Raw genomic sequence first — 14,371 nt, 5'->3', positions numbered from 1 at the left:
AGAAAGCTGGAGTAGCAATACTCATATCAGATAAAATAGACTTTAGAATAAAGACTGTTATAAAAGACAAGAAAGGACACTACATAATGATCAAGGGATCAATCCAAGAAGAAGATAAAACAATTATAAATATATATGCACCCAACGTAGGAGCACCTCAATATATAAGACAACTACTAACAGCTATAAAAGAGGAAATCGACAGTAACACAATAATAGTGGAGACTTTTAACAACTCACTTACATTAATGGACAGGTCATCCAGACAGAAGATTAATAAGGAAACACAAGGCTTAAATGCTACAATAGACCAGATAGATTTAATTGATATTTACAGGACATTCTATCCAAAAACAGCAGATTACACTTTCTTCTCGAGTGAACACAGAACATTCTCCAGGATAGTTCACATCTTGTGTCACAAATCAAGCCTCTGTAAAGTTAAGAAAATTGAAATCATATCAAGCATCTTTTCCGACCACAACACTATGAGATTAGAAATGAATTACAGGGAAAAAATGTAAAAAACACAAACACATGGAGGCTAAACAATACGTTACTAAATAACCAAGAGATCACTGAAGAAATCAAACAGGAAATCAAAAAGTACCTAGAGACAAATGACAATGAAAACACAATGATCCAAAACCTATGGAATGCAGCAAAAGCAGTTCTAAGAGGGAAGTTTATAGCAATATAAGCCTACCTCAAGAAACAAGAAAAATATCACATAAATAATCTAACCTTAGACTTAAAGGACTAGAGAAAGAAGAACAAACAAAACCCAATGCTAGTAGAAGGAAAGAAATCATAAAGATCAGAGCAGAAATAAATGAAATAGAAACAAAGAAAACAATAGCAAAGATCAATAAAACTAAAAGCTGGTTCTTTAAGAAGATAAAAAAATATTAATAAACCTTTAGCCAGGCTCATGAAGAAAAAGAAGGAGAGGACTCAAATCAATCAATTTAGAAATGAAAAAGGAGTAGTGACAACAGACACCACAGAAATACAAAGCATCCTAAGAGACTACTACTAACAACTCTATGCCACTAAAATGGACAACCTGTAAGAAATGGACAAATTCTTAGAAAGGTATAACCTTCCAAGATTGAACCAGGAAGAAATAGAAAATATGAACAGACCAATCACAAGTAATGAAATTGAAACTGTGATTAAAAATCTTCCAACAAAGAAACAAATAGGACCTAATGAAACTTGAAAGCTTTTGCATAACAAAGGAAACGATAAACAAGACGAAAATACAACCCTCAGAATGGGAGAAAATATTTGTAAATTAATCATCAGACAAAGGATTAATCTCCAAAATATATAAAGAGCTCATGCAGCCCAATATTTATAAAACAAGCCACCCAATTTAAAAACGGGCAGAAGACCTAAATAGACATTTCTCTGAAGAAGATATACAGATTGCCAACAAACACATGAATGGATGCTCAACATCACTAATTATTAGAGAAACGCAAATCAAAACTACCATGAGGTATCACCTCACACCTGTCAGAATGGTCATCATCAAAAAATCTACAAATAATAAATGCTTGAGAGGGTGTGGAGAAAAGGGAACCCTCTTGCACTGTTGGTGGGAATGTAAATTAATACAGCCACTATGGTGAACAGTATGGAGGTTCCTTAAAGAACTAAAAATAGAACTACCATATGATCCAGCAATCTCACTACTGGGCGTATACCCAGGGAAAACCATAATTCAAAAATACACATGCACCCTAATGTTCATTGCAGCACTATTTACAATAGCCAGGACATGGAAGCAACCTAAATGCCCATCAACAGATGAATGGATAAAGAAGATGTGGTACATATATACAATGGAATATTACTCAGACACAAAAAGGAATGAAATTGGGTCATTTGTAGAGATGTGGATGGATCTAGAGACTCTCATACAGAGTGAAGTAAGTCAGAAAGAGAAAAATAAATATCGTATATTAACACATGTATATGGAACCTAGAAAAATGGTACAGATGAACTGGTTTGCCGGGCAGAAATTGAGACACAGATGTAGAGAACAAGCATGTGGACACCAAGGGGGGAAAGTGGCGGGGTGCTGGGGGTGGGTGGGATGAATTGGGAGATTGGGATTGACATATATACACTTATATGTATAAAATAGATAACTAATAAAAACCTGCTGTATAAAAAATAAATAAAATAAAATTCAAAAAATAATGGTAACTGTGTGAGCTGATGGACATGTTAATAAAAAAAAAGAAGAAGAATAGCAATGACTATCTGGAAATTGGAATTAATTTAACTGAAAATCCACTTGCTCCAGCACATTGTCCTTCATGAGGCTTTGCCCAAGTGTGTTATTTTCACATAAAGCAGAGTGTGCTCTTTGGCATTTAAAGTGACCACAGTCATACCTTTCAGTATAAAACAGATGAATTTTGCCACTGGAAAAAGACAAGAGAACTCAAATTATACTCCTCTTGGAAAGAACAAATCTGGGTCATCTTTTTTACTATATATTTGTAACTCTGGTCACCCAATGTTAATGACCAGACAATATTTATATCAAAAAACACTGTTGGAAAACAGTATGGAAGTTTTCCAAAAAACTAAAATTGAGGTGGTACAATATGACCCAGCAATTCCACTCCTGGGTATATATCTGAAAGAAAATGAAAACACTAATTCGAAAGAATACATGCACCACATTTTTCATAGCAGCATTATTTACAATAGCCAAGATATGGAAGCAAACTAAGTGTTTATGAACAGATGAGTGGATAAAGGAGATGTAGTATGTATGCACAATGGAATACTACTCAGTCATAAAAAAGAATGAAATTTTCCCATTTGCAACAACATGGATGGACTGGGAGGGTATTATGCTAAGTGAAATAAGTCAGAGAGAAAGATAAATGGTGTATGGTATCACTTATATGTGGAATCTAAAAAATACAACAAACCAGTGAATACAATGATAAAAACAGAGTCACAGATACAGAGAAAAAACCAGTGGATACCAGTGGGGAGAGGGAAGGGGGGAGGGGCAATATAAGGGTACGGGAGTAAGAGGTACAAACCATTAGGTGTAAAATAAGCTACAACGATATGTTGTACAACATGGGGAATATAGCCAATATTTTATAATAACTATAAATAGAGTATAACCTTTAAAAATTGTGAATCACTGTATTGTATACATGTAACATATAATATTGCATGTCAACTATATGTCAATAAAAAAATTTAAAAAAATTTTAAAAGACGAATGCTGCAATTGCATAATATCAGTGGCAGAAGATAGATACTCGTTAAATGGGCATGCCTTCAATGGTTCACTTGTCAACCACTGCAGTATAGTATGTATATGAAGGAAGTGTTTGATGACTTAGGGTTATTGTAATACAGAAAACCCATACCGCAGAAGAAGATATGTTTTAATTAAAAGTTTATTTTGGAGCCATTATACAGACTGGTGATGTGTTGTGCTCAATTCTGACAAAGGCCCAGATTCTTACAAGATTAGAAAAGTAGCCCCTAAATGCAAATCCATGTACTGCTTGGTTTTACAGAGATTAATTAGCAGTCTCTGGTAATAGTGCCTCCTGATTGCAACTTTATGTTTAATGAAGTAATAGTGAAAATTACAACTACCATCAACTTGCAGCTATTGAGTGTACACCTTTTCAGGACTTTCTGCCAAGAAATGGACAGTGACTATAAAACAGTGCTTTTCCCAACTGAAGAATGCTGGTTGGCAGATAGCAATGTGCTTCTAGGAGCTGTGAGATCAGGGATGGGGACATTCCTTCATGACATTAATAATGTCAATAAAGACCATTTCTATCATTTCAAATGCACGGTGCATCTCAGTGATGTCTTCAATTATCTTGACAATCCTGAACTCATCACTGCAAAGATGAACTATTGCCAGTTTTTCATGGTGAGGATAATGTGTCAGGATTAAAACAAAATAAGACATGAAGATACGGGTTGTCAATGAACAATTCTGTCCTTCCCCCATCAAGTTATCTTTCTAAATTCTAGCTGTCCTGTAAATCTACTTCTGGATTATCTTCTATGTTTCTGCTTACTTTTGTGATCTGAGAGACATAGGAAGCAACAAAAGGACTTACTATTCTGGGCTGATTTCTGATTAACCACAAATGTATAATTAAATGGAAGCAGTGAGAACACATAGGTCAGTAATTTCTTCAAAGAGGACAGTTCAAACCCCACTTCTTTAATGAAAGTTTTCCTCAGCATCACAGCCTGGGATGTTCTCTCCTAGATTGGAGTGCCCACATTTGCGGCAAAGAGTTTTGGGCAACAATTTAGTATTTAAAAATTAATCTTCTATCTACCTGTGACTTGTTTCGTCAATAAATATTTCAGTTCATTGAAAAAAAAAAAGACAAAACAAGCTAGGGTACAAATGCCTCAGTCACTAGGAATTTGACTCATTCCCAATATTTGGTGATTTTCTTTCTCATTAGAGAAAACAAAACAATGAAACCGTGGGTATGTTTAAAAGCCACATCAAGATGCAGCAATACAATATAAACAAGTGCTTGACAGAGACAATGCAACCAGAGTAGATTAAGAATTTGTTTGTTGCTACCCCAAATAAACTGCCAGCTTTTGATTTGATTGTGGACTTAAAGTTTTCAAGGTACTACTCATTAAGTCTCTCCATTAATTCTGGGTCCATGTTTGACTCGAATATCCAGATTTATCAGATGGAGCCATCAAACATTTATATTCCCAATCACCTATAATTGTCATTTTAATCCTCTAATTTACCAGCAGTAAAAGAGGCAGGAAAGAAACATAATGCATATAGAGTAGAACCTAATGCTTGAATTATTGAGCCAAAAGTGAAAAAGGTTAGCAATGAGATCATCCCTCTTCCACTGACATGAAATAATTAATCTTACCATTAATATTATGTTTCATTTTTATAGTTTAAATACTTATCATGTCTCTTTCTAGTCACTTAAAATTAATGGTCCACGAGTACACTGAGTAAACCATTCGGTGGTTTGGGGATAGCAAACATTTGAGAAATGCTGGTGAGATTGTTGGTGGAAGGAATGGCTAAGGGAATTGGCTAGGCTACAGAAGACCTGACAATAACGAAAGAGCACCCCCAGGTGGTTTTTCCTGGTTGTGGACATGGATAATTGGGAATCAGTGCTGAAAACAGGTGCAAATCCCGGCATTTGCCGTTGATGACGACAATGAATATGGGGATGACTGAATCTTTTGAGACTTAAAATATAAGTGATGGAAATGACCACATTTTTGTAAAATAAATTGCATCATTAGTCACCATTTTTCAATAAAAATTGAGACACTGACAGAATGACAATAGATCAGAGACCCTTTAAATCTGCCCAACGATGCAAACAATTTTTCCTCTGACAAGAAGATTCACTTGCCAAAATTTCAAGATGCAATATTGCTTTTTGTATGGTATTCTGGGCATCTTCTCTCAACGATTACCGTGAAAAAGCTCATTGAGATTTGGGAAAAAAGAAACAGGTGGAAGAACAAATATTTTTGGTATCCACATATTTTGTTAGTCTTAGGTCTAGAAATATTGTCATAGAAAGAAAGAGAGAAACTCCCTAGATACTAAATCTCATAATATTATCACCCTTCAATTCAACCTCATTTTCAAAATTGATTAACTCAATGAAATTGCATCATGATGGGTATAGCTGGTAGGAAAAATTTGTTCTAATGGTATGTTAGTCAGGACAAGTAATATAGCTGCTCTAACAAATCACCCCTGTAGTCTTAGGCAGAGGGAAAATTTGCTCCTAGGAGCTGTAAACATTATAAAATTACTACTTCTTGCTCATATAAAATTTTACTTCTTGCTCATGTCACAGTGTGCTATACGTTGGACCCGCCTCTCCCATGTGGGGATACAGTGATAACAAGTTCTTTGCATCTTGTGTCACTGCCACATTAAACTCATGGCCTCCAAGGTCACCAAGGAAGAGAAAGAGAAAGCATGGACAACCTTTTGTGGAGCTTTGTGGCCAGACCTAGAAGAGGGGTACATCGCTTCTACCCACATCCCATTGCCTAGAACCTCATCACATGACCTGTGTTACTAATTCCAAGAGGGACTAGGAGAGTCTTTCTGTTTGCCCAGGAAGAGGGAATGGGGTTGGCAATCATGTAGTAAGTCTCAGCTAGAGATGGTAATAAAACTACTATTTTACACCAAAAAACAATTATACTATTAAGATCCAAAAAGTATGTAAATTTTTAAAATAAAGCACAATAATTTGAAGAAATTTTGAGCTTAAGGGTTTCGATGGAGTTAAACTATGGGCTCCTGAGAAAACACATTCGCACACTGATGTTTGAAGAGATATCTTGGTAATGAAGTTTGAGAAGTTACTAGCAATGTCCTCAGACTGAGCAAGCCACATGTTTTCATCTTCATCTTGGTGATCAATCAACATCAGAGAGTCAGGATCAGGCACATGATCTGTACACTTAGTACAAACTTCCTCTCACACGTTCCCTCCCATCATTCCATTAATGGACATAACCGACTCATGAAAGATGGAAAGAGCTGAGATGCTGATCTTATTGGCACTGTGATCTGAACAAAGAGACCTCAACATGGTAACCTAAAAGGAGGAGGTGATTGAAGATTAATTGCTATTATAAAAGGGGTGGAGGAATCCAGTCTGTTCAGACTTTAACAATTTAAAAAAAGGAGAGGAGAAACTTCGCAGTGGAGAGGAATATGGAATGATGTTTCACGCGTGCTTCACTCCTGAAATTTGTATGTAATTTTTCTCTTCAAAATAATAGTTAGAACTGCACAAGAATCAAACAAGGAATGCAGCCATTGAACCAAATTTAAAAGTCCCTTCTGAACACTGCAAGGTGTCAATAAACATTTGATGAATTGAGGAAGAGGTAAAGAATTGGATTGCAGTACTGACAGCTCCTGAGTATAGCAACCAGTCATTTTTCATTAAAAAGGTAAAGTCAACCATTAAACTTGCTGTTTTGAGAATTAATTGCTTGGAATTTCAATAGCATTAAACATGTAATCATTACATGACTTCAAGTAGTTACTGTAAGTTTCATGTTGTTAAGTAAAAAGCATAATTTAATACAGTTAGAATAAATACATCTGGAGATAACAGGTAAACATGAAAGTAACCAAACCTTTACAATGAGTGCAGACCCTACCAAATCACAGATTAACCCTATGTGGTTTGCAAATATTTTCTCCCAGAGTGTAGGTTGCCTTTTCATCCTTTTCACAGGGTATTTTTTAAGGCAAAGATTTTAATTTTGATAAAGCCCAATTTATAAAGTTTTCATTTTATAGCTCATGCTTTTGGTTTCAAGTCTAAGAACTCTTCGCCTAGACCTAGATCCTAAGGATTTTCTCTTACTTTCAAAACGAGTTTTACATTTTTACCTTTTATATTTAAGTCCATCATCCATTTTGAGTGAATTTTTGTTTAAGGTATGACTCTTAGGTCAAGATTCATTTTCCCCTGTCGATGTCCAATTGCTCCAGCACCATGCAATGAAAAGGCTATCGTTCCTCCGTTGAACTGTTTTTGCACCTTTGTTAAAAATCATTTGGGGTTATTTGTGGGTCTATTTCTGGGTTTTTTATTCTGTTCCACTAATCTATGAATTTATTCCTCCCCCAATATCACACTGTCCTGATTATTGTAGCTATAGAATAAATCTTGAGATTTGGTAGACTTTATTCTTCATTTTCAAAATTGTTTTAGCTCTTCTAGTTCATTTGCTTTTCCACATAAATTTTAGGATAATTTTCCCTGTATCCACTAAAAACCTTTTAGTAGGTTTTTTAAATAGCATAGTTATTTGCTTACAACTTTAAAAACAAAATATGTGAGAAGTCATTGTGTAATCATTTTCTGTTCACATCAATTGTGTTCCCTTCTTTCTGGAGGATTCCAGTTTCAGCCTGAGGTCTTCAAGCCTGGTAGTTGTCCATCTATGTGGGAGCACAGAATGGCTCCCATCAGAAAGAGATGGAGGTCCTCATGCTCCCTTCCACCAGCTTCTCACCCCCAAGAATCTGCCTCACTTGGCATCCTGAGTATAGTGCTGTCTAAGCCCTTGGTTTGGCATCTTGCTCCTTACTTCTAACCTGCTGCTTTGTGTCTCTATTAGACTCCGTTAATGGAAGTCCAATGCAGAGAATAAAATAACCTAGGAATTATTTCAGCTATTTCTGATAGTCACTTTGCCAGTGGTAGCTGAGAGTTGCCACCCAAGCACTTCATCTAAAGGTTTTTCACAATAGGGCTCGGCAAGGCTTAGGGGCACTTGACTTCATAAATGGCACTTAGACCATTTATGTAAGAGGTTTGAGCATCCCCAGATTTTGGTATTGGGGTTGGGGGAGACCTGGAACAAATCTCCCATGGATAAGGAGGGACAGCTCTGTATATCATATTTTATCACTTCTTTGTGGAGGACAATGACACTGAACAGTTAAGGGATCAAATTAATTATCATCCTCTGACATTATTCAGCTTTAATGGTAATAACTCTTGGCATTTTTCAAAAGTCAGACAATGAAGTAGTAACTTCTTTCGGTGATTATACGAATGCTGCCAGGTTGTTTTACTCTCCTTAAAAATGTAAGGAGACAAAAAAAAGGAGACAAGCTCAAATTAGAGCAGGTCAGATGTGAAAAAGAAGTCCCCAAAAGTGTGATAAGCATGGAAATGTTTTACTGAAAGATGGAGTGTGTTATCTTGAGATGTCTGCAAAAGGTTTAAAGATTGCAGCTTGGAGCAAGAGGAATCGATTAAATTAATTCAGAAAGTCTTTACAGTCTTTAAAGTCTTTTCATTATTAAGGAAATTCTGAACCAAAATTCAGATCCTTGAAAACACATGTCTAAAACCTCTTTGGTTATAATAAGGCAAGACCAAACAATCCCAAATCTCTCTGAATTTGAGGATTATTCAGACAATTAAGATTTTGGTATGAATTTAGTAAATTAACTTGGATTAATGTTGACAATTAGGATTTTATTGCTGATTAAGACCTCCAAAGAAGAGTTGGCTTTGCAGTGCAAATTGCAATGTTAATTCAATATGGCTGAAATATCTTGGACACACACACTCATATACCATACATAAGTGTGTTGCAGATGAATGTGTGTATACTGCTATGTCATTAAAATTCTTCTAAAGTATTTATATAATTAAATGAAAACTTCTAAAAATATATTTTTTATTTCAGTTACATGTTTAGAGATATAAAAGCAAAACATCTGACACCCAAATGTTGTAAATAAAAAAAAAATTGAAAGCTGTGCTATAAACAACACATAACTGCTGAAATCCCAACACTATGGATTTAACTGAATTCAATTTCATGAACATTGAGGGAACATCTTCTAAGTATTGATCTCTATGTTGAGTACAAGATTTTCATCTCATGATGGTGGACTCAGCACATATTGGGCTGTCCTCGGTCATCAGACTCCTCTGAAATAACAGCGAAGACATACAAAGGGAATAAAGGCATTATAGCAAAGAGAATCGCAGGAGAGTTATCAACAAATGAAGGAGACTTGAACTCCAGGACGTTGCTTCAGATGTGTAAGCTCCCCCATCCATTAAACCAGGGGTCCCCAACCCCCGGGCGGAGGACCTGTTAGGCACTGGGCTGCACAGCAAGAGGTGAGTGGCAGGCAAGTGAGAGAAGCTTCATCTGCCACTCCCCATCGCTCCCCATCACTCGCATTATTGACTGAACCATCTCTCCCCAACCCCGTCCATGGAAAAATTGTCTTCCACGAAACAAGTCTCTAGTGCCAAAAAGGTTGGGGACCGCTGCATCAAACCATTGATGTCTCTGTTGCTGACTCTGGGCTCTTTCTTCGGTCTTGAAGCTGCGCAAGGACAGGCCTGTAGGCCTGCGGGGTGTAGGGGGGAAATGAACAAGGCGGGTGATGTGGTGCTAGTTGGCACTCTTGATCCCTCATTCCTTGCCCCCATCAAGGAAGCCCAGACGGAGCAGAACTTATACCCTCACTCCAGGGCAATGAGACTGTGAATAAATGCTCCCGTTTCACCAGGATGTATCAATGGGGTCAAACTGGGAGCTGAACTTCCACTGTCACCTAGACCGGTACACTACACCTAAACTGCGTGACTGCCTGCAAAAAAGAAGAGAAATAGGGTCCAGTACTGATCTTGGGTGGCCTTGGCCTGCAGCAGCTTGAAGCAAGATTTCACTTCTGCTCCCAGAGATTGAAATCAGGCCAAGGCAATAAGAGTGCTGAATCCTAGCCACTAGACCAGTGACCAGTGACAAGGCCCTGGCCTGTTGGCTTTGTAGAAATGAATTCCCACAAAGAGACAAGTAAAGTGAAAGTAGTGAAACAAGTAAAGTGTTTATTAGGAGGGAAAAGGGTACTTGTGGATAGACACACGGGCGGGCTCAGAGAGAGAGTCGTGCCCTCATGGTAGTTTGAATCACTTCTATGGGACATTTCTTCTGGGTTTCCGTTGGCCCATCATCTTGCTTTGCCTGGTTCTGAGTCCGTATTTGGTTTATCTCAGGGTCCTCCCATGTGTGCGTGCACATTTATTAGCAAAGATGGATACTAGCGAAGAGGTCTACGGGTAGGTTGACATCACTTACTGTGGAGTGGCGTCCCCTCCCTTTTTGACCACCAAGGAGCCTTTCTGCGCATGTGTAGTTGGGAAGGTCTCCTTGACTTCGAGAATGAGGAATATGTGGTCTTTTATCTCTTATGTGGGCAGGGCCAAGCCTCCTCTCTTGCTCCTGCTATCTTAGAGTATCTGTCTACAGGGGACAGACTTCGGCTGTTCAGACTGGGGCCCATCTATTTCCTGCCTCAAAAGGAGTCTGAGAAGCAATTTCCTTAAACTATGGGCATTTGGTTGACTTATTTGATTTAAGATTAATTTATTCTTTTGTCTACAAGTTCAATGCATTTTAATTTTCAAACAGTAGTTTGTTCAGCAAGCACTGTTTATATATCCTTACTAAGTGCCTAAAACCATACTAACTAGTTTTGTCCTCTATCATTCAATACTATAAAAAATGTTATTATTAAATCAAATTGTAATCAGACCTTCCTTAGACTTCAACCATAAGTGGAAGCTAAGGTCAAGGCAAAATCTTTGAACTCAGCTGGTAGGAAAGCTAAGTGGTTAAGGCAGCACTGGAAAATGCTCACTTCTTTGACTTGGATTTCCAAAAGACATTAAGAGCTAAGCAGTATGTTTCTCCTGCAGCTCCCCCCCACAACCCCATACAAATTCACAGACCTCACAGAATTCTTTGTAGAGTTCAGACAAATACATGCTCATTCACTTTTCCATAATTGTACCAAAACAGAATTCCACACCTTGTCATGTTAATTTCCACTACCAGAATCCCACCCCTATCTCCTTCCATACTAGACTGAGTTCTTTCTAGGGCAAGATTTGTGTCTTGTACTTATGTAGGCACCATACGCATGTTCTTAGCACCTAGAGTGCCTAGCGTATAATAGGTTTTTTTTTTGAGTAAAAAGTTTGTTAACAGGTTAAAAGAAAGAAGAAAGAACAAGTTGATAAAAAATGAACAACTAGAGATTTTTCTGAGTTATCAAACATCCTCTATAAAAATTCAAACTTCTCCTGAAGGATTACGGGATCACCAATAAATGACACCTAGCTGATTACTTTCTAATACCCAGCTGAAAACAAAAAGGTATTGGAAGTTCTGATGAAAGAGCCTGGGGAAGGATGGAGATGTTGTTTCTGAGCTTGGGGCAGGAAGGAAAAGACAGTGCCAGGAATTGGGAGAGAGAGCAAGAGATGGGAGAGGTTTGAGAAATAATCTCCTTTCCTTCATAGCTCTGCCCCTTACCTACTTACCTGGGAACTGCTAGGGAACCACTTCTTTTTTTAGAGACCTGTGCACAGCAGTAATAAAAGTTGATTGGGTTGATGAATGCTCACCATCACACATCAACCTCATCATCCCACCTTGGAGGGCCAAGGAGGCCAGTGCAAAAACCAGGGTTCTTGTAGCCTGGGTGAGGAATGGATTCTCCGGACCCTTCTTCTTCCTATGATTTCTGTTTCCTGGGTAAGGGAATGTCATCCACTGGGAAGAGCAGGGATCAGCCCTGCAGGAAAGGGCCTCTATTTTCTGTGAGGAGAACTGAACTAGATTGCCAACTTGCATCTCACAGGCAGCCTTGCTTCTAACATCACTGAAGGCGTGGTGACACCACATGGGAACTCCCTCAAGTTCCCTCTCCTCCTTTCCTAACACCTCTCACAGCAGCACCACCTGCATTTCTTTCTCTTTTGGATGGGCAGGTAGAGTTATAGACATGAAAAATGCTGAATCTCACAAACAAGATGTCCTCTAGTAGGTGGATAAATAGACTGTGGTACATCCAGACAATGGAATATTATTCAGTGCTAGAAAGAAATGATCTCTCAGGCCATGAAAAGACATAGAGGAATTTTAAATGCATATTACTAAGTGAAAGAAACCAATCTGTAAAGGCTACATACTGTCTGATTCCAACTGTATGACATTCTGTAAAAGGCAAAACTATGGAGCAGATATCCTAGTTAATGGTTTTAGCGCTGTAAGAAGTTTTGGTCAGGAAAGAGCTCTTTGCAGGAAAGAGCTCTCTACAGGAGGCCCCTTTTGTCTTGTCACTAAACTTAAACCAGACACCCCCATGCTCTATTAGGAAGTTTTCTAATGGTTACTGCTGAAGGATGTCTTGCAATCATAAGAACCACGAGGGCCGGTCCAGTGGTAACATTGGTTTGGAAAGGGGAGAAGTGTGTGTGGACCTCATTAGGGCCCAGGTGGGTGCCCCAGGCATTTCTAGCTGATAATGTTACTATCCATGGGCTGAGACCAGCACAAAGCAGTCGGGGCACCATGGACACACACTAACAATGTTGGAATGGCCACTTCTCACTACGCACTAGAATACTGGCTAGAACATTCACCTGTCTTGAGTGGCACATAATAGAAAATGCAATCCAAACTGGGATAAACGAGAAAGAAGATTTGTTGGTCGGGGTGCCTGGAAAGTCTGGCAGAAGAGCAGGCATTAGACTTCCTGATCCAGCAGCTTAACAATGTCATTGTCATGGGTGCAGTTTGCTCGCACGTCTTTTGCTCTGCTACCCAGAATGTTAGTTCCATTTACAAGCACATCCCAGTAAGTTGGAAGCCGCCTGACTTCCAAATGAAGACTTGCAGGAGAAAAGGTACATCTTCTGCCCCAGAATTCCAGGCGGAATCCTGATTGGACTAGATTAGATCATGTGCCAAGTCTCAAGAAGATGACCATGGAGCAGACAGTCTCATGGTCACAAGTGCTGTACAGCCCTCATTATCAGGGCTCACTGCAGGCTGGAGGGGAGGCTAGTATCCCCAAGTACAGGGTCTGCAAGGGGCCGAGATGGAAACCTGAGTACTGTAAGCAAGAGAGAAGGGGTGACCAGTGCTGGGTAGACCCCCATAAATGTCCACTAAGTCACCCGAGGACACTGTATGGGAACCATGAGTTTAAGTGCGATCAATCACTGGGAGTGATTGAATGAAACCAGGAGTAGAAATAGAATAATGCTGGCTGTGAATTTTGTGAGTACTTCTTTTTAAAAAAATTTTTAATTGAAATATAGTTGATTGACAATGTTCTGTTAGTTTCAGGGGTACAGCAAAGTGATTCAGTTATATATATATATATAACTGAATATATGCATATATATATATAAATTTTCAGATTCTTTTCCATTATAGGTTATTACAAGATATTGTGTATAGTTCTCTGGGCTATACAGTAGGTCCTTGTCGGTCTTGTTGGTTGTCTACTTTACATATAGTAATGTGTATATTTTAATCCCAAACTTCTAATTTATCCCTCCCCACCCTTTCCCCTTTTGTAACCATAAGTTTGTTTTCTATGTCCGTGAGTCTATTTCTGTTTTGTAAATAAGTTCATTTGTATGAATTTTTTTTTAGATTCCACATATAAGTGACATTATATGTTATTTGTCTTTCTCCATCTGACTTATTTCACTTAATATGAAAAATTTGGGGTACATCCATGTTGCTGCAAATGGCATTATTTCGTTCTTTTTTATGGTGGAGTAGTATTCTATTTTATATATATATACTACATCTTCCTTACCCATTCCTCTGTTGATGGACATTTAGTTTGCTTCCATGTCTTGGCTATTGTAAATAGTGTTGCTATGGGAGTGCATGTATCTTTTTGAATTATAGTTTCTACAATATATACTCAGGAGTGTGATCACTGGATCAGGAAAAAGGTAT

This window comes from Mesoplodon bidens (assembly GCF_964165515.1).
Source record: "Mesoplodon bidens genome assembly, chromosome: 7".
Classification (NCBI taxonomy): domain Eukaryota; kingdom Metazoa; phylum Chordata; class Mammalia; order Artiodactyla; family Ziphiidae; genus Mesoplodon; species Mesoplodon bidens.
This window is presented reverse-complemented; position numbering follows the sequence as displayed.